This window comes from Tachypleus tridentatus, chromosome 5, assembly GCF_004210375.1.
Source record: "Tachypleus tridentatus isolate NWPU-2018 chromosome 5, ASM421037v1, whole genome shotgun sequence".
In the NCBI taxonomy this organism is placed as follows: Eukaryota; Metazoa; Arthropoda; class Merostomata; order Xiphosura; family Limulidae; genus Tachypleus; species Tachypleus tridentatus.
Genome location: NC_134829.1, coordinates 34,948,498 through 34,971,173, shown reverse-complemented (window position 1 = coordinate 34,971,173; position 22,676 = coordinate 34,948,498). Strand labels below are relative to the sequence as shown.

The following is a 22,676-nucleotide window of genomic DNA, read 5'->3' as shown; positions in this document are numbered from 1 at the left end:
ATATACATGGTGTCAGCTACTCATATACATGGTTTCAGATACTCGTATACATGGTGTCAGATACTCGTATACATGGTGTCAGATCTCATATAGATGGTTTTAGCTACTCATATACATGGTTTCAGATACTCGTATACATGGTATCAGCTACTAATATACATGGTGTCAGCTACTAATATACATGGTGTCAGCTACTAATATACATGGTTTTAGCTACTTATATACATGGTATCAGCTACTCATATACATGGTATCAGCTACTCATATACATGGTGTCAGATACTCATATACATGGTGTCAGATACTCATATAGATGGTTTTAGCTACTCATATACATGGTTTCAGATACTCGTATACATGGTTTCACATACTTGTATACATGGTGTCAGCTACTCGTATACATGGTGTCAGCTACTCATATACATGGTTTCAGCTACTCATATACATGGTGTCAGATACTCATATACATGGTTTCAGATACTCGTATACATGGTGTCAGCTACTCATATACATGGTTTCAGATACTCGTATACATGGTTTTAGCTACTCATATACATGGTTTCAGCTACTCGTATACATGGTGTCAGATACTCGTATACATGGTTTTAGCTACTCATATACATGGTGTCAGCTAAAACGTCAAAATTCCCACCTCAAAAAACACCTTTTTTTTCTGTAAGAGCCATCTATATTTATTATTAGTGTTGTGGTCACCATAGGATATAATCCCATAGACTAATTGATGAGTCAAAGGGAACAATTTTTAAATAGAGTTTTCATCAAAACATTAGGTAAGATGGTTGTTTTCAGTTCAAGTAGAACCATAAGTTTATGATATAGCTTCTTTGTTCTTTACCAGATCAGGGTAAAGATATTTTTATAGAGAAATAAAAATCTCGCAAACATTATACTTTATGAGACTAAAAATTCGTTCTAATGCCAATTAAGTTTAATTTTAGGTAATTTTCAAACGCAAAAATCAAAGAAACATTGAAAAATTCAAAGTTCGGATTTCAGTTTTGTTAAAGTGTTAGCTACAATTTGATTTTAATATGAAGTAAACAGAAGTGTACGTATCGCACAGAACAGTGGCTTCTTCAATCGGAAGTAATAAATATAATTTATACAGTTGATACGACTGTAGTTAAAATGTGTTCTGTTGTGCACAACTGACAAGTATGCAACCCTTTATCACGTCTTCAAATGATAATATTTTTAGTGCGGAAACAGTTAAGTAAGTCATTCAGGATATAGATATAAAATATATGACAGAATGGAGGAACTGCAGTACCAATGTGGGTCAAGGGTCAAAAACAATATCCAAAATAAAAACAAAAAAATTAAGACTTGTAACAAATTCTAATGTATAGAACGTCCGGAACGAACGAATGTTATTAAAATGATTTTTTTTATTACAAAGCTTCGACGAGTTCATCTTACTAAATAAAATAAATGTATTATTAAATGTACAAAATTGGACAAGCACTTATGAAGTCGGCCAAAAAGAAATATATATATATATATATATATAAATTAAACGTGTTTTAACTGATAAATCTTGTTTAAAATTCCCATAAGCCTTTCAAACAACATTTTGTATCACGTTCATTGTAAACGGCCATATTGAATATTTTGGATGTATATGTACAGCAAGATGTATCAGGTACCTGTTGGTGGGAGATATGATGGAAAAAACGTTTACTTCCAGATCAACTCTTTTTCAGTTCGATAGTCATTTCCTCACAAATAATCTCTAGCAAACATTAAGGGTATGGCCCTTTAATTAGTACACAGGGCTGGTGCTTTGGATCAAACAAAATACTGGATTCTACAGTGTTCTCTATTAGTAGCAAAAATGTATACTTCCCCGATTTGCTGACCTAATCGTGAAGGCCTGGAACATTGTATACATAGTGCTAACATCTTTATATAACAATGATCCATCACGTGTACGTTTTTTCATTCAACGCCTAAAGGTAATTTTCTCATCCATATTCTTAACCAAAAATTCTAAAACAAAATAGCCATGTCCACCATCAGACAGTTTCAAGTTACTATACAGAAATACGTAATTAAAAAAACGACCTTGAAATAGGGCATGCTTCCACTTTTTAAAACAGAATTTTGGCTTTGGATTTAAAGAAATAAGTTTTAATTAGTTAAGTGAGTTAATTAATACCTTCCACAAAGCTGAGTACGCAGTTAACATTTAATGACGCCAGTGGGGATTTAATAGCAACAGATAAAAAACAAACAGACGAACCACCTGCCGACGACGGCCAAAGCTTTCCTCGCCCACCAACCAGAAAGCTCTTTCCGGCCTGGCGTTTCCATAGCGATGCCAAATTTAACGATAATCTTCAGCCCCCACAGTCACCACCGTACCATCATGGTGCAGAAGAACCACTCTGAATTACAACCAAACATTTCCGGTATTTCCACAGACCTTCATCGACATAGCCTTTCTGAAGTGGTCTAATGCTGTCTTCTTTTCCTTTCGGATTCCACCAGAGTATTTATTCAGCATCCTGGTCGTGAACGTGGGTTTTCTTTGGGTACTCCTGTCTCCACTCCCCACACCAAAGTACTTCCCTGAATTCTAGCAGTTTTGTATCCTGTGATCCCAACCCTGAAAAGGTGCTGACCCTACTTCATTTCAACCCACCCCTGAAAAGGTGCCGACCCTACTTCAGTTCAACTCAATATTAACGCTAATTTAAAAAATCCAGTTTATTAAAAATCTTGTCCCTACTCATTATAGAAACATTAATATTTAAACGCGCGAAAGTTTAATCCAGAAACTCACTACTTGAGTACCAGCCTAACACATACCACTCAGACAAAGACCAACTATCCCCAGCCTCCCAAGCGCCCTCTGGACAGAAGACACCTGGACCGCCTCCTCTGACTTTCTTCATGGTCCACCGGGAGTTCTGTGACCTCTGTCCTATCTCTTTTCACTGGCTAACTTTTGCCAAAACAACTTAAAACTTAATCCCTTATTACACGTGCAAGGTTGAAGGGGAAGAGAAACTCCCCAGTTTGGAAAGACAGACAAACATAAAGTTTGTTTTTTCGTCCTTGAAACTAAATTACTGCCACGTTTAAATAAACAAATAAGAAGTGTAACATTATCTAATATTGTCTTTTATGGAATTTTTGCTTCTTTAAGGGGATTATCATCAAGTTTAGATAATATAAATAAATATTTATAATAATATAAATAACCTTTGGATTGCGAAAGATTGCCTACTTTGGAGAAACAAATAAAATATTAACCAATCTTTCATAGTCATCATGTTACATGTTTTTGTCAGCATTAAGAATTTTAACTTTGAATATTGAAATTTTTGGAATTTTTTTATTATTAATATAAAAACTATACGTCCCTTCTCGATCTCTGAAACATGGACATAATACTTAACAGTTTTTGCATGTAAAGTTTTATTCGATTTCCAACTTAACAAAAACCTTATGAATGTTTGTTTTCCACTAAAACTCACATACACGTATACAAAAACACATAGAGACGCCTATTGATAAAACATTTACCAGGTACCACCAGCTCTGTTAGTGATGAAGAAGTAATTTTTATAACACCATATTACTTCATTTATGAGTATAATTCACTGTTATCATGAAGTTTCCCGTGTTACTCACTCAACCATCGTGAGTGTCAGTCCTTTGAGCCACCTTGTAGTTTTCTAGGTACATGCAAGTTACTTGAGATACTATCTAGTTTTTTGGGTGTCAGCCATTTGAGTCACCTTGCAGTTTTCTGGGTACATGTTAGTCACTTGAGATACTATCTAGTTTTTGTGGTGTCAGTTATTTGAGACACCCTGTAGTTTTCTGAAATGTCATAACTGCATAACTCATTAAATAAGATATATATAAATCGTCACACCAAAAATCTACACCCTCAACCAACTAGTCATACAACAGAATATGAAGTTATTCGACCAAACTAATCAAAATTAATTGGAACGTAAAGTGACTGAATGCTAATGACAAAACAGAAATTTCGTAACAAACAATAACGCATGTGGTTATTTAACCAATCAAAACACAATTATACAACAATTTGGAAAACACTATGTGCTCTCCAGTGGCACAGCAATATGTCTGCGAACTCATACCTCTTGAAACCGGATTTCGATACCTGTAATGGACAGAGTACAGATGGCCCATTTAGTAGTTTTGTGCTAAATTCTAAACAAAGAAAATACTACGTGATCATCCGAGTGACTACCATCCAGAAATTACATTATCATCCCATAGAACTAATATTTAGAAGCCCCCCGCTGGTACAGCTGTAAGTCTACAGATTTACAATTCTAAAATCAGGGATTCGATTCCCCTCGGTGGACACAGCAGATGGCTTGATGTGGCTTTGCTATAAAAAACACACACACATACAATATTCAGAAATTATATTACCATACTTAAATACCGCCCCATGCAACTATTACTCATAAACTACGTATCTTTGGCCAGCCAACTTGTCGAGATTTATCTCGTCTTTTGGTTACCAGCATCTAAGATTCCAAAACTAGACAATCTTGTTTTCAGTTAATATATTCCAAGAGGTGCATTGTCCATTTAGAAGGCATAAAACTAAGAACGAACACAAGTTCTTGTCTGTTTGTTTTGAATTTCACGAAAAGCTACACGTTAGCAATCTGCGCTAGCCGTCTCTAATTTAGCAGTGTAAGACTAGAGAGAAGGTAGCTAGTCATCACAACCCACCGCCAACTCTTGGGCCACTCTTTTATCTCAGAGCCGAACGCCCCAACCACCTAACCATGTGTTCTTGCCAGCCAAGAATTGATCAGAGAAAAGAGTCTTCCTTTCAGCCATGAACAGAACAACGGCAGAGTTTTATTGTCAGCCATGAAAAGGACAACGGACAAAGTCTAGTTTCTAGCCAGCAACTAGACAACGGTCACGGTTCTGTTGTCATCCATGAACAGGACAGTAGATAGAGACTTGTTCTTAGCCATGATCTGGACAATTGACACACTATACATTTGTTGTTACTTGTAAGTTAGAAAATAAACCAGTATTCATTGCAGCTCTCATGCAGAGAACGTAAGGATACGAAGCTCCTTTAATTTCGTCTGAATAGCCTGATGGAAAGGGTGTTTCGATAAGATGAAATGTGTTCTTTACTGATGGTATTTAGGCTCTCAGAAGTAGGGCCAGGGTTCATTCAATAAAATGACTGTCCAATAAAACTAATGACCAAATGTATAAAGTAAGTACTTTTAAGACTAAAATCCATTGATTAATCACTACGCTACTGAAGAATGTGTTATGTGATTGAAATGCAACTGACAGCGCAATCTGGTAGCAGTCTTATCACTTGGTGTTTTTATATATTACACAAATAATCTAATCTTCTTGATGGCTTACAGTTCGTTTGACTGGCGTTATCATTTTCCAGAATGAACTTACAAAACAAGTTATGTGTTATCCATTTTTTTCCACTCAACACACAACGCTGTTATTGATTACATTAGTGCCCAGATAAAGGATAATTCTATGTATTAAGAGCAAATACAGGAATCAAGTGATGGATGACGATAATGGCTGGTCACGATTTAACTTGCAGCGAGAATAATTGGATAATAAGTCAATAAACTACAGCAACAATGTGAGATCATGATATTCATTTAGTGTGAAAATTTTCCAAAATTTAGCCCCCCTTCCCCCAAGTGTATGTACGAAACAGATTCTGATCTTCTACTTATGGTAGTCTTTGTATATTATTAATTTCAGTTCCCATATATAGTTTCGTATATGCTAATCACTTGAGTCGTTATGCAATTTTCTGTGGGTTAGTCAGTGGAGCTAACTAGCAATTTTGTTACTTGGGTATTTATTTTACGGTGTGTTAGCTAATATGACATAATGTTTGGAGACAACAATAGACCTATTTATTGATCCACCAAGGCTGTCCCATTCTTTAGTCTAAACTAACACTGTTTAATAAATAAATAAAACCCTTCAAGGCCAGACCTTATCATTCATATAGTTATCAAGCTTTTTTTAAATTCACTTAAATGTATTGCCTCTACAACATCAGAAGGCAACCCACTCCAAAGGCCAACCACCCTGTTAGAAACATTAAACTGTCTCAGCAGAAGATGACTCCTACCCTTGTCAAATGCTTTCTAAAAATTCAGATACTCTAAATCTAAACCCTTACTTTCATCTACTTAAGCAGTAACCTTTTGAAAGAATGTTCAAAAGAATGATTTTCTCTTAGTAAAACTGTACTGACTGCCCAGTAAGTTTCTAAATGTTGTTAAATGACTTTGCAAAGCAAATTATGTCAGACTTTTCAAAACGTTTCCCACAACTGATGTAAGACTAATGAGTCTGTAATTATTGGTACAGTTTTTACCATCTTCCTTGAAAATAGGAGTAACATAAGCTAACTTCCAATCATCTGGTACCTGCCCACTATTCTAGGCCTGACAAAAATTAGTGGCAAGTTGTTCACATATCCAATGTTTAACCTCCTTTAAAATCTTTGAAGACTTATTGTCTTTTAAATTTCTCAGTTTTTCTTAACCAGTTCAGAATTAATGCAGTCATCTAGTTTGATCTCATTTCCCTTTATCAACTGTTCAAGATATGGAATATTGTTTAAATATTCATCAGTAAATACTAGAGAAAAGGCACAATGTAATAATCCAGCCATCTTATAATTATCAAATACAAACTTTCCTTTATCATCCATCAAAGGTCCTACTTCCATCTTAACACCCCGTCGTACCAAACATGCTCGCCCTTTCAGCCGTGGGGGCGTTAAAATTAAACGGTCAATCCCACTATTCGTTGGTAAAAGAGTAGCTCAAGAGTTGGCGGTGAGTAGTGATGATTAGCTGCCTTCCCTCTAGTCTTGCACTGCTAAATTAGGGACGGCTAGCACAAATAGCTTTGTGCGAAATTCAAAAACAAAACTATTAAACCACCTTCACATTTTGTTTACCCTAAATGTATGTAAAGAAATTCATACTGATTTGTCATATTTAGTGAAAACCTTTTCTAAATGCATCCTTTTGTTTGATGTTCTAATTTTCTGTTTCATCAACTTTATAATTCTTCTATAATACCAGGAAGTTTAAAATTCTTACATTTATGATGTTTATCTTTAATTTTATCTCTTGCATCCTTCGTGAGCCAACCTGTTTTTTTTTTTCTTGCAGCCAGCTTTTTATTTCTATAAGGCATATGTCTGTCTTAAAAAATTGTCCACATGTAATCAGTGTGTCCAAATTTCTCAGATGCCCAACTTACAACACATAATTCTTGCCGTACCCTTCGAAATTTACTTTTTTTAAAAAGTTTATAGCCAAAATATTACTATACCTGGTTTCCATGTGTAAGAAAACATTGAACTAAATAGAGCAATAATCACTTGCACCCGAATGTTCTATAATTTCCACCCTCTAAACCATTTCTATACTAGAAGTTAACATTAAATCTAAAATATTGTTTTTAGTGACCAGTGGAGAAATAGTAACCTAAGCTACAATACAGTTCTCTGTGTAGTAGTCCTCTGAGACGTCGTGTAATTTTAAGTGTCTCAGTTAACCCATCACGAAGTTATTTGGATGTCAGTCATGCAGTCAGCTAAGTGTTACTCATATGAAACATCATGTAGTTTTTGAGTGTTAGTGTCATGAGTCATCATATAATTTCATGTATGCTAGTCACTTGAACCACCATATAGTCATAAGGTAATATAAATGCTTTTTATATCCGAATCATATTGTTTCTGTACTACAATTTTATTTAGTTGTAATTCATTTCAAGTTTTTTTTTCTTCGTCTTTGGCCGTTCTTCCAGTCGTTCTACTGAGAAATTCAGTTTTCTGTTCTGATTCAGCTCACTCAATTTAGGTTAAATATTTCACGCGAATCGTTATTATTCAACTTGCCATTTGAGTTAAAATTAGCTTCAGTTACTGTCCATTGTACAAGAAATACCAGGAAATATACAAATATATTCTACACCAAACAAAATCTTCTAAGGTTGTTCACAACTAGTACCAAGTGAAAATTAAACGAAACTAAAACCGGTTCTTTACTTGAAACCGACATACCTAACTAGTCATTTAATATCATGTTACTCTTTAATGGTGAATAGAAATAGGAATGAACTGCATGGCGAATTAGACTACGTTATGTTAGTTTAATGTAAGGTGTAAGAATGGAACTGGATAACACTAGAATAGTCACGTTTTGTTCAGGCGAGGTCGGGACACATGTGGCGAACAAGGATGTACAATGGATATTGTATGTTTATTCTGTAAGGATTCCAAACTGTATTGTTTCAACATGTCCTAGAAATCTTCACTTAGTTATATACAGGAAAATATACGTCATGCTGTGCTTTATAGAGACAATTTAAACTAGATAATACTTTAGTTTCTCTCAGCTATTCCATGCCTTTTTACAGAGAATTTAAACAAAATGATATTTCAAATTTCCCTTAAGTTACACTACGGTTTATAAAATTTATCACTGAAAGTACCTAATTAATACTCTTTATATTCAGTCAGTTTCATCATCAGATTCCACAAGTATGACAGTAATTATATTCGACGATAATTATTTAAATAAAATAACCACAAACCTTAATAATGTTTCTTAATTTTTGTGCTTGTTATAATCTGTGATGTTTCAGTCTCCGTGTCTTTTAGGCGTGACGGCGCCCGAAACTACTTCAAAGGCACGTACGAGTGAAACACAATACGTTGTTCAGAGGGCGACTAAAGTAAAGCAGTCGAGATAGATTTTCATCAAAACACAGTTTTAAGATCCATAAGAAACATCTCACTTTGAAAACTTTCAAGTCAGCAATAATATTTTATTTCTCTCTATATTCTTCCCCCCTCCTTTTATGAGAGTTTCAGCATTTCGTGTTTTTCTTTGTCATCTGTTTCATAAGACAAGCGCTTGAAGAAAAACCCGTTTGATAACAATAACAAAAAACAAAACAAAACAAACTCGACAAAGATAAAATTGATCATAACTTGTATGAGTGCAGTATTATCTCACATAGAGCTTCGCATAAATCATTCATTTCGTTTCTTTACGTTGAAAAAACCTTTTTTCTGTGGCTTTACTGTTATTATTTCTCTCTTGTCTATAGACGTCGCATGATAACTTGTGTATATGTACATAGTTAGTATTGTAGAATATTATATTTCTGTTGATTTCTTCTGAATGTTTTGTACGCTTTGCATCTTTGATTCATACGCAAGAAATTAAAACAAGTATGATTTGATTTCTTTTCGATCATATTTTGCTCAGGAAATTATACGCATCTTTATTCTTCCAATTTGTCTTTCGTTTTCAGTGTTACGAATCTTGACACATTTTGATGTTTTTTGTTGTTGTGAAAGCCTCATCACGTCCGGTCATGCTCGATCTTATGATCGTACATTTTGGCAATAGTGATGCAGTGTAGTTTCCATTGGAAAAGGATCTACCGTAAGCCTTTCGTGTCCAAAGCACATCAACCCTCCCTGCATGCTTTCCATAACAAGATGATAGTTTTACAGTGCCAGTTTCAACAGTCTTATCACAAACAAATCCATTGGTACTGCATCCGAACATTTTGTATCTTCATACAGAATAGTATAAATACTATTTCAGTCTGCAGCTGCTCGAGATATGTGATGGCTAAACCAATATGCTAAGAAAGTAAACTGTGTGCACGTGATTTGCGCAGCTTTTATAAACGGAGATTCTTTTTGATTAAGTTGCATACTGTTTCCTGAGACAACTTTGGTCAAAGAACTTCGTGAATTCTCAACCATCACAAGAATCCTCACTTTGCTTACAATGTCACAGGTACGACTTTTTGAAAACATCTTTCTGAATGTTCCTGGTACCATATTCCAATGTCATTATGTATAAAAGAAATCGAAGTCTTGGAAGTTTTAAATTTACGATTTTAACACATCTCTATTATGTAAATGTAAGAACATTTTATGTTGGAAAGGACAGTTACATATTGTGCCCAAAAACGATCTATTTTCGGTGACATCACAGTACCAACAAATCATCAAACAATGTAAAGATGTAGTTCTGATACAAACCATTTCACTAGAACTTATGTGTGCTGTATTGTCACGTGACTTGTTGATTTTCGTATAACGCAATGTACTCAACTATCTGTACAAGAGCTTTGTTCACCACACATGAATTACTTGTTTCAGAGCTTCGCACGAAGCCGCTGAATGAACTAGCTGTCCCTAAGTTTAGAGTCGAAGACAAAAGAAAAAAGAAGCTACTTAACAACTTAAACCATTAACACATGGACTACGATTGTCTGAAAGAATAGTAGAATTTGACTGTTAAGCACCCACAGCCTCGATGTAGGTTGCGAATCTTAAATTCTCGGATTTACAGTTCTGGTTCGCTAGTTATGATGCCAGACCCAACCATACGAAATACTGAAATATCATATGTTAGAAACGTATTCTAAAAGTGTGAAAATAATTAGTGTTCTTATGATATCGCTAGGCTGTGTTTTTGTTTTCAAAATTCAGACTAATTACAGGGTGTTCTAGTAAAGGAGTGGTAAAATATAATGTAAAGCGGTTTCGAAATGTCCTTAACAGAGTCACAACACATCTTAGATTAAAATTGCTGTTGGCTATTATTTATTCTACACTTACTGTATTTAACATACGCAACCCTAGCAAGAGGTGATTTTTCGTAAAAGATATGTTCATATATTGTACAATACTGCGAACCTGTAGATTATATTCGTAAACACTAAGAACAATTATTGGTTCATTTTTCTACGTTTTACAACAATAAAGGGAAATTGTTAAAGACATATAAACAAATGATATTACTGTTATTATTTTATATTTTTGACAATTATTTTGTGATAGTTTGTTTCCTGTTCTGATGTATATATACAAATTATTGTTAATTATTTTATAACATTTTCAAAACATAAAATCCATTGGAATTTGTGTTGTTTATTTCAGTTAAGCACAAAGCTACACAATGGGCTATCTGTGCTCTGCCTACCACTGATGTTGAGACCCGGTTTCTAGCAGTATAATTCTGCAAACATACCACTGTGCCATTGGGGAAAATTGGGGAAAAAATAGGACTCCGAGCCACAGTTTTGACCATATGTTTTGTGGAATACATTTTCTTTCTTACCTTTAAAATAAATGAAATCACTATTAATTAATGAGTTTGCTATTTTTAAGAATCGTGTTTCTTAGTTAAATTTTTGTGTTTTTAAATCGTAGAAAAATTATAATAAATTATCTAATTTATTGCTGAAAAATAGAAGGAAAAAAGTGAGTAATTTGATTATGTAACGTTCTGAGGTTCATTGATTTAACTCAGTAATAATCTGGTAGGATATTCAAGATCACAGGGAGCTCCATCAGGAAATTTGTCGCGAAGTAAATTAGAATTTTTTGACTTTAATGGAGTTGTGAAAAAGACAAAGACTTCAATAAGGTGAATAACAGTAAACATATTTATTTATTACACGAAACACAATAAAAGCTACAGGTGAGCAGATGGTGAACAGAGAGCCTTTACTGGAGATAGAAATTTTAAAATGGTATAACCTTTTTCATACTGATAAAACATAGCATTTATGCAAAAAAAAAAAAAATAATAATAATATTATGTTTTTCTGAGCACGTGGGCTATCTACGTCACTGTTGATTATTACTGTCAAATTATAAGGAGGATTGTATTCTCAAGGATGTCGTCTCACCCTTTAGTGAAAAACATTGCTGCCTACTTTCAGTTGGTTTGTTCAACTTTACAGAAGCACTACCCATAAGAAGGCGTACGTGGCACCATTAATGAATAGCGTAGAACAATAGGCAACAGGAGTGAAAATAATTTAGTCACTTCATTGAGTAATATTTTACACAAAACATACGTAAACATAAATATTTATCGAACGCAGTTACGTAAAGAGACTAGAGAGCGCACAGCACTTCTGCATACTACAACTGTAATTTTTACAAGTAGTGAATTACGTTTACACTTCTTCTAACTTGTGTATTAATACTCAAGTTCAATCGTGGTGAACCTGTACTGTATACTTTTTGATATGCATAGCCTTATAATTCTCAACATTCCCATCAAGGACTGTAGTTTCGAGAGTACTTTATGGTTCTAAAACGTTTTGGTAAACACTTAACTTCTGCTGAAGTGGCTTATTTTCTCATATTTATGAAGATTTCCTGTGCTTTTGCGACACTTCAACTTATGATATCTCTCCCTTTTCATGAACACCAAGCACGCTCACCCTTTCAACCGTGGGGGGCATTATAATGTAACGGTCAATCCACTATTCGTTGGTAAAAGAGTAGCCCAAGAGTTGGCGGCAGCTGGTGATGACTAGCTGGCTTCCCTCTGGTCTGACACAGCTAAATTAGGGACGGCTAGTGTAGATAGCCTTGTGTAGCTTTGCGCGAAATTAAAACAAACAAACAAACAAATAAACCCTTTTCATGAACGCTCCAAACATCTAAGTAGCTCAGCAACTGAGTTTCGGTACTCGCGGGCGGCACATCTAGTGTGTATTCGTTTTGCTTAACAACAAACCGTAATACGCAAGCATCGTGACTTATTAACTTAATGGAATATAATTGAACCTATGAGTGCTTGCCACTTGTATATAATTTAAACCTTGAAGATGCGAAGATGATATGTGCAGTGATTATAAACGAGTATTCAATTTCATTCGAAACAACAGCTGTTATTATGATACAGTTATTTTGCGCTTTAATTTAGACTTAGAGCATGAGAAACAGACCATCAATTGGCAAGATCTATTGATTTTTTTTTTTTACTTTCAAAGCTTTCCTCTTGCAAAAGGAAAATTATTCTAATCGTTAACCCAATTAGTTCTTTACAACAAATCCCCAGTTAGTTAGTTAGTTATCACCATTAGATTCCATCAAGGAACATAGGGCCGCAATCGCTTGCGGATTCTTCAACAGGTATTTAAGTGAGTAGGTTGTTAGCCCACTGCACCGAGCAGTCCTTAATTTAGTAGTGTAAGACGAGAAGGAAGGGAGCTAGTCATCACCACCCATCGCCAACTCTTGTGCTACTCTTGTACCAACGAATAGTGGGATTGACCGTCACATTATGACGTCCCCACGGCTGGGAGGGCGAGCATGTTTGGCGCGACGCGGGCGCGAACCCGCGACCCTCGGATTACGAGTCGCACGCCTTACGCGCTTGGCCATGCCAGGCCAAATTCCCCAGTGGCTCAGTGGTATGTCTGCGGACTTCCAACGTAGCTTTATGGTTAATTCAAAAGAACAAAGAACTTTAGAACAAGATGGAATCCTTGATAGTCGCGGTGTTTGAATTTCTTTCAGGTAAGATTAAGTTAGTTTAGGAGACTCCCCCCACCTTTTATTAGCTATATTTTTGTGCAACAACAATACCAAGAGTTTTGGAAATGTGATTGACGCCATAAACCAGCCCTTCCGCCAATACAGCGGTAAGTCTACGGATTTGCAACGCTAAAATCAGGAGTTCGATTCCATTCGGCCCGATGTGGCTTTGCTATAAGAAACACATACACACGCCATAAACCAGAACTAAATGTGCTTACGGTGAACGCCAGAAATAAGAATTAATGTGGGTGATGATGGTTGTCTAATAATCAAGTTATGCATTCGAAATTAATTAAACGTATCTGATTTCTCTTCAAGTCTCTTCTGTCAGATCTGCCCACGTGTTTGCTGAGAAGGATGGTTAAACTTTTTATACAATTGTATCATACTTCTATTTACACTTTATCACAATAAGAGAAAATGTACACGTTACAATACACGACTCGGTTTAACTGAAAGTTTAATCATAATACCAATATTTACAGTGTAGTGTGGTTAACCAGAAATTAATGTGATTAATATTAATAATTAAGATGAATCTGTTTAACTAAAGTTTATACAACTAATATTAATAATTAAAACAAGTATGTTTAATCCGAACTTTATAATATTAATATTAATAATTAAGATGAGTCTCTTTAACCCGATGTTTACATTATTAATATTAATATTTAATACGATCCTGTTTAACTCGCAGTTTATACAATAGGTATTAATAATTAAGATGAATCTGTTTAACCCAGTGTTTATACTACTGATGCTAATAATAAATATGAATCTGTTTAACCTGAAGTTTATATAACTGGTGTTAATAATTAAGATGAGTCTCTTTAACCCGATGTTTGTACTATTGACATTAATAATTAAAATGAGTCTCTTTAACCCGATATTTATACAGTGCTGTCGATAATTAAAATGAGCCAATATTAATCATTGAAGAACGTAGCACGCTATTTTGGGTGGGTTAAAAGCTGTATATAAATATTAATTTCGCTGTGCAATGCAACCTTCCACATCTTTAGTATAGTCTTAAAATAGGTTCAGACCCTGAGTGCTTATCCTGAAATGCCTGTAACATATACAGAGTAAAAATATAATATTTTGTTTTTGTGACAAGCATTCCAGTTCTGTGAAATATGTAGGCATAACGTTTATGATTTACCACGCTTTTATTACTTTCTTACGTCGCTTTAATCCTCTATTTTTAGGAATAGTATTTCAAAACCAGCATTACTAAAATATATTTAAAAATTCAAAGGTATGTGTTTTGAAGTTAATAAGATTCATATAGTAAGAACTGCATAATGAGAAAAACACATTTAGACCTCAGTGTTATCCATCACGTCAAATTTTCTATAGGCTCTTCGCCCCCTCACAAAAGTTAGTGGAACATATTAATCTTGTAAATCACTGTCCTGTGACATAAGAAAAGAAAGCACGCTGTGCACATACTATATCTCTTACGACTTTTATTTAAAAAATCTAACGTCTTCAAAATGATAACTTTCGAGATAATTAGAGTACAAAATAATTCACACTCTTGTTTTAACCGATTGTAACAGGCAAGTAAGTGATACCGTAACGCGGTTACGTCTGAGTGTTACTTTGTAGTAAGGGGTCATTACATTACGTTCTCAGTGGCTCGGCTGTAAGTCAAAACGTACATATCAATACAATTCAAGGTTTGATCACTGCGAGGACATAGCGTAGAAGGTCCATTCTGCAGTTTTGCAAACATTAAATGACACAAGTTTATTTCTATAAATAGGTTTAGTTGTTGTTTCTAAGGTATTCTAATTGTTGAAGTAAAATCGGAATGAAACATTAAAGCACAGATATATAGTTAGTCCCCACAAATATACGACAATTGTAGCATGAGGGACAGAGAAAATCATTAAAAACATTCGTCCAACAATCATGTTTCATCAAGAAAACAACAGTTATATGTGTGTATATATACATATATATATATATACAAATGTCTGTCATTCACGCTCTATATCTCCTGAACTCCACATCGTAGAAAAGTATATATATATATTTATATATATCAAAAGTTTTTCTTTTAAGAAAAGATTAGACGAAAATTATTAATTTCTTTGTTATTCCTAAAGTTTCATATCGATATCAGCATCAACTGCTCATTATTATTATGAACAAAACTGTTTCTTTTTCTTGTGAGGGAATTTTACGAATGAAACGAGATTTCCTAAGTTAACCAACTGAAATAAATATTTCCAAGAGAGGAGCAAGAATGGAAAAATACATAAAAGAGGAATGTGTATGAATATATATATATATCTATTATTTCTTCGGCTTACATATATATATTAATTTCGGTATCATATACACACCACTATCAAAAAGCGCTCAATTCGGTTGCAGTCTTTTCTGGCGCTCAGTAAAATGATAAGGAATGGTGGCATCTATCGTCGAAAAAGATTACTAGGCTACTTAGTGAAACTGAGATCTCAATTGCCCTAGATACACTCTCTACATTGAACCAAAAATACTTTTGCCAACAATGCATTGCAGCTATCTTTTTTGGATGAAATCAAACGCAGTGCAGTTTTCCTTAATGAAATTACATACTAACTTACAAAAGACGGTTCTAAATGGCTCACTAGAAAACCATATTGCACGTACGCTCTGATCCAAGTCTTGACTGTACATTTTATATTTATTCAGCATTAATTTTAGGAAAATTACCATTAATTTTTTTCAATAGACATTTGCAAGTTAATGAATAAAACTACATAATGAAGACAAGGAGGGTTATATACATATTATTCTAAGAGATGCGTTTTTAAAACAAAACTATGAAGCATAATATTACAGTATAACCAACTGATATTATTCCTCATTTTAAAACAAATGCTAGATCAATTAACTGTATCAAGTCTTCTCCTAAAGCACGTTACTACACTTTCAGTCAATAGGTTTTGTTTGCCCATTTCGAATTTCGCGCAAAGCTACACGAGAGCTATCTGCGTTAGCAGTCCCTAATTAAGCAGTGAAAAACTAGAGGAAAAGCAGCTAGTAATCATCAACCAAGGTCATCTATTGCGTTACTCTTTACCAATGAATAATAGAATTGACATTCACATTATAACGCCCCAGGACTGAAAGAACGAGCCTGTTTGGTGGTGCGAAGATTCGAACCTGCGACTATCAGATTGTGAGTCAAGTGCCCTAACCACCTGGCCATGTCGTGCCTAATTAACAGGTTGTTCGGCAGTAAGTTTATGGGATCATAAAGCTAATACCTGGTTTTGACACCCGCGATGAGCAGAGCAGTTCAGATAGCTTTGGTCTTAACAATAATTAATCAACCAAGCTAGTGTGGAGATAATTTTTTACAATGAAAATCACAAGTATAAAAGGAGCTTTATAAAGGTTGGAATGTCTTAAATTCTTTACAATTTGACAAACTAAAAAAATATGAATGCTTTTTTCATTTATATTGAAACATAAAAAAATTAAAAACTTATTTGTTTTATATTAAAAACTGGTATACGATGGGTTTCTGAATATGTTTGTTTTATAGCAAAGGGATATCTGCTGTATTGAGCGAGAGGAATCGAACCCCTGATTTTAGCGTTGTAAATCTATAGACATACTGCTGTCCCACCAGAGGACAGACAGACATTAAGGGTGTGACGTATTTCTTTTTACATGAATTTGCAAGTAAACATCTTGTACACGTGTATGGACGTCATAGTCTAAATAAACAGAAAATAATATCTTGGTGAAAGCAGCTCATATTTTATTGTTAGGCCTAATGCAAATAAAAAAAAAGCTGAAACCTTTTCTAGGCGCAAACACGTTTCGGAGTTTTATTGATTACTCAAAATCGTCTACAAATTTATTTTGTGTAAAGAAAACATGTATAGGTAAAAACTAGGAAACGACTCGAGTGTTGTACTTTTGATTTTCGATATAATAATAACCATTTATTCCTTCATACTTTTACAATATTTTATTTCATTGTTAACCGATTAAAGTATGTTTTCAGATAGGGTTATATGCTAATAAAACCAAATTCAATTTTAAAGATTTGGGGTAAACCCTATTACATTTGAAACGAAAGTACAGACTTGAAATCAACTGGTATTTCTGTAGAATCCGCAGACACGTCCGAGTGTAGAAAGCAAAGTCTGTGATTTTAGCCAAAACTTCCAAAGAATAATCAGGGATTTGCCGCCTCACAAGCGCGTTTAGAACACCTGTTTCCGAAAGAAACCGCCACGTTCTCACACATTATTATCTCTGTAGGTGGCTAACCGCCTGCAGGGTCGTGAATACTGGTAGAACCACTTATGTAATAACGAAAAGATGTTTGTAATTTTGACTAATTAGCTAAATTTCTCGCTTATTAACTGTTAGTAATAGAAACATATTATAAACTCGTGTGACCAACAACTTAGCAGAATAGACGATGTTACACCTGCTGAAATTTCTCTGATCTTTATTGTTTTTGTTGTTGTTGTAATGGCTGCCTGCAAAATACATAGAAGGCTTGTAGGAATTTAAGATACGCCCCCACAATAACCATAAAATGAAAAGTAAGTGAATTATTCCATTCAAATTTTCTCGATATGTATGTTTCAATGTGTTTGTGTGTGCTTGTACGAACTGGCTCATAAATAATTTTTTTGTCGCTACTATTATTTCCAGTTCTTCATTATGACCAGATTGGGTGTGGTTTACTGGCTTGGCCAGGATACGATTTGAAAGTTCCAAAGTTCCAAGATTCAAACCTGCGATATGTCAGTGAACACGTTAATAGGACTTATTCATTCTGGATGTTTTTTCTATGATAAGCAGCTACAATTTAGGTACGGTTATACCTGAATCTTGGGACTACTAACTTGTTCATTCAGCCCCATATTGCATAAGGAGCCTTTCAGGTTGAACATGCGAAAAAAACATCATGACCAGTTATGACAAAGTGAAAAAAAATCACCTTCACAAAACGAATGCTTGAAGATTAATAGTCATTCAGTGACACAAAAATTGACAAGTGACACAAAATGTGGAGCAGAACCATCAATTTTAACAACAACAACAATGCGCAGGAAGTTGCGAAAAAAATGAATATTGGAAGTTGTTAGCCGTTCTACAAACCACCAGTTTTAGCTTCTAGCAAAAAAAAAAATTAAAAAAATGGCGGATATTTTCAAGACGACAATGGTCCATCCACTGTGATGACGTTGTTTGATTAGTTTATAGAGCTCGAGGAGTTTCACCATCTTATGATAATTATTAAACATTTTACTTTGGTGCAATATTAAAACAAGTGCTAACTTTGATATTTTCTATTGCATACACATATATAAATGTGTATTTATACGAAGTTCTCACTTTATAAAACCCAGAGAAACGCTTTAAAATGTACAGTTATAATAATAAACCATGATGTTATTGTTTATAACAACATAATAGATAATTCTAAGGAACTTCTTTTGATTTGTACACTCTTTGGAAAGTGGGTTCGTGTAGGGTGTAATATAAAAATTCACATATTTCATTTTTTTCTTTTTCATTAGCTTTAAAGGGTTTTGATTGAGCACCTGTTCAATAGATTATTGATGATAACTATCTAGGACTCTAAGTGTTTTAAGGATCTTTTGTTACCTCGGATGTTTTTAGCCCAAGAAGGTACTAAACGGATTCTACATGTATAGCTATCTTTTATTACAAGGAATCTTAAAGTTCTTTCTTCCCCTTGAATGTTTTATGGCCAGGTAGGGTGCTAAACGGGTTCTTGATTAGTTATATATGACTACAAGGACTTTCCAAAAATCTTAGATTGTTATAAAACCTCAATAGCCAAATGTTATTTTTACAGGATCCAATCTTTAGTGTGGAGTGGACCACTTGAATCATTTTAACATAGGAGTGTGACATGGATGTTACTAACAGTAATTTTGTGGTAACACTAATTAACAAAGTCATTAGACTCTAAGAATCTATTTACACTATTTTCTAGAATTGTACAAATGATTACGTATGATTGCTGCTTATTTTTTACATACGAATCTTATCTATATTCCACTGTTCTATACGAAAATACATATACAGGCACACAGATGTTATTTATGATATATTAATACACACACGTCTATATATATATATATATATCTGAACACAGAAGTACTTTTCTAGAGCTACGTAAAGGGATGTCTAATCTTCTTTAGACCAGCACTTAAACCATTCTAATCCCTCAGTGGCTTACAGTTTGATAGATTTGCCTGAAATATGAAATACTAAAATAGTTTTTTTAGAGTTCTAAAAACGCCATTAGTTGTCCTTGGGTAGTTATTATACACCCCATTAACTTTGTGTTAAATATACATGTATATGTAGTTAAACACATATAAGAAGACGTTAATTTAAAGAACGTCACGATTTATTTATTTGACACAACACTTTTGTTAGAAACAGAAGCTATACGAAACTTGTCGAGTACAAGAACTGAGATATAATAATATCATCTGACACCCACTATTGGTTTGGTTTGTTTTGAATTTCGCGCAAAGAAAGCTACACGAGAGCTACCTACGCTAGCCGTCCCTACTTTAGCAGTGTAACACTTGAGGGAAAGCAGCTATTTACCAACCCCACGGCCAAATCTTGGGCTACTCTTTTACCAACGAATAGTGGGATTGACTGTAACATTATAACGCCCCTATGGCTGAAAGGGCAAACATGTTTGGTGCGACGGGAATTCGAGCCCGCGACCCTCGGATTACGAGACGAGCGCCCTAACTACCTAGCTATAACACTAAGTATCTTTGTTACATTCAACAAACTGGCCGAAGTTCAAATTCGTTTTCTCTTTCAGAAAAAGCTGACACATATTTCTTTATCAAGTTCTAACTTAATCTAGAGATAAGATCACTATAATAGGACTGATAATATTATTTTACTGTTATTTATTCCCAACCCTATTCATAAAAATCTCCACAACCCCTATTCTATATCTTCCTTTCTGCTGAACAACGATTCGCGTCTTTGCTTGAACGAAGGAAAAGCACATCGAGTTCGACAAGTTAATATCTTAATTGTAAAGTTTCACGTTTCATCTGAAAGATTTAGATAGGATCTTTTGTAAAGAAACCTTCGACAGTTGATTTTGACGAGTTTGTCAGTAAATAGTACGCACGTAATACACCAATTATACACCCACAGCGTATCGTAGCTATATAATACCTGTAGTTCCATGACTATCAAGCTACATTTTTCTCTTCGTTTACTCGTGACAGGAAACAGGAAAGGAGGAAAAATGACTCGAATGGAATTCTCAGACTATAATAATTATCTCTAAACTGAGTCACACGTTAACGTTTGGAACTGTTCAGAGGACTCTGGGAGCTAGAGTTCTAAATCACGGTGAAACTAGAAATATTCGAAAGCATAATCACCATAATATTTCCAAAATCACTCATATCTCGTTTCAATTTAACTGGAAACTGCACTGCATATTTACTAAACCTATAATCCACAGTATAACCTAACTAATATAAAATAAACATAATTACCTTTCTCTTCAGCACTAACATTTCATCAGTCATATACAATTACTGAAATATTTTTTAGATATGTGTGTGTGTGTGTGTATGCGCTTTCTTATATCACAGTTAAATCGGGTTATCTGCTAAGTACACCGCGGTGAGTCGAAACCCTGATTTTAACGTTGTAAATCCGTAAACTTACCGCTGTACTAGCGGGAACTGATTTTGAATATATAAAGAAACTACTAAATTTGTCCGAAACGAGATAATTTTTTATAAAGGCAAAACACAAGAGATGACAAAAAACGTGATTTTGATACAACGTTATGCTTGGTCTTTTTTTCAGTATGCTTAAAATATTTTTATGGTTCGTAACGTTTCAAATCCTAATTATTTAATGTTGGTTGTACAAAATAAACAACAGAGAAACTTATTCGGTGACACATTTTTTTAGATAATTCCGTGTACAAAATTCGCAGCCAGGATGCGTTAACAAGAAGACACATACGGATAAATATAGAAATTAAACCAATCAGTACAATAAATAAAACGATAGAATAGCCGACTTACCAGCTACTGTTTTCCTATTTCTGCTGTTCAGCAAACGCTTGTGTTAAATATTGGTGACCATGTGCCTTAACGAGGAACTCGAACACGGAGTTAAATAAAGCTATACTGACGTTGTAAAACATACAACTGAGTTCTACCTTACTGGACAATCAGTTGTAAAACAATAACTCACAACACAATTTTTTTCCTACCTTAGGATAAGAATATTGAATATAAGAAATATCAAATCAATCAAATTCGCAGTTTACCTTATAATAGTAATCATATGACCGCACCAAACCTCAGGTATTAGTGGAAACACCTGTGTTCTGATTGTTTTTATAACCTTATAATCATTGATCGGTTTCACTTGACAACGCAGACACGATAATTTTTCATACTTTAATTATTGTCTAGCAGCGCCATCTTTAGTGCTGAAAGGTAAAAACTCGAATCTTCCCTTTAGAGAATCACACTTCCCCCTAAACCAGTTTGTAATTTTTTTGTCTCATAATTCATTAAACATTAAGAATAGTATGTATGTTGCACAATAAGTTATTGTTTTCGATTATCAATATATTACAAAAATTACCAGCTCGTATAAGGTTCTCTTTCCCCTTTTTGTCCACCAGTTATGATTGTGATTAATAGACAATCTATCTAAGCTGTAGTCATTCCTCGTTAGACGTTGTAGTTGTCCGTCAGGCAAGTCCAGTATTTTCTGTTCTTTGCATACCGTGTCCATATGATTCCAACTTTCGTCGTTATACGGTCCCTCCATCTTCTCTTTTGCCATCCCTTAGATCTCTGCTCCATCCTAGGTTGCCATTCCATTGTTATAATGTCCACCTATTATCCCGTCAGAGCTTCTATAAAGAATTACTTTATTTAACATTTTTTATCTTAAAACTATTATTGTTGTTGTTTGTTTGTTTTTACAGCAAGACTACACAATGGGCTACCTGCGCTCTATCCACGTGGAGAATCAAAATCTAGAACCTTACTACTGATACGCCGGGGACTTACTATACTGATTTGTAAAAAGCCAGTTTTGATTTCAACGTTACTATAAATAAAAATATTATGGAGTCCAAGCATAATTAGCGGTAGGTGGTGATGACTAGCTGCCTTCCCTCTAGTCTTACACAGCTAAGTTAGGGACGGCTAGCGCAGATAGCCCTCAT

At 34.5% G+C, this 22,676-nt stretch overlaps 1 protein-coding gene across 1 annotated transcript in view; it reads right to left on the bottom strand.

Annotated features, from left to right (window-relative positions):
• LOC143250919 (CD109 antigen-like) overlaps positions 1-21,557 on the bottom strand; it is a 159,016-nt gene extending 137,459 nt beyond the window's left edge. The window contains exon 1 of the mRNA XM_076502105.1: positions 21,514-21,557. The gene's annotated coding sequence lies outside the window, so the exon portion shown is untranslated. The remainder of the gene's footprint in view (positions 1-21,513) is intronic.
• Between the last annotated feature and the right edge of the window lie 1,119 nt (positions 21,558-22,676).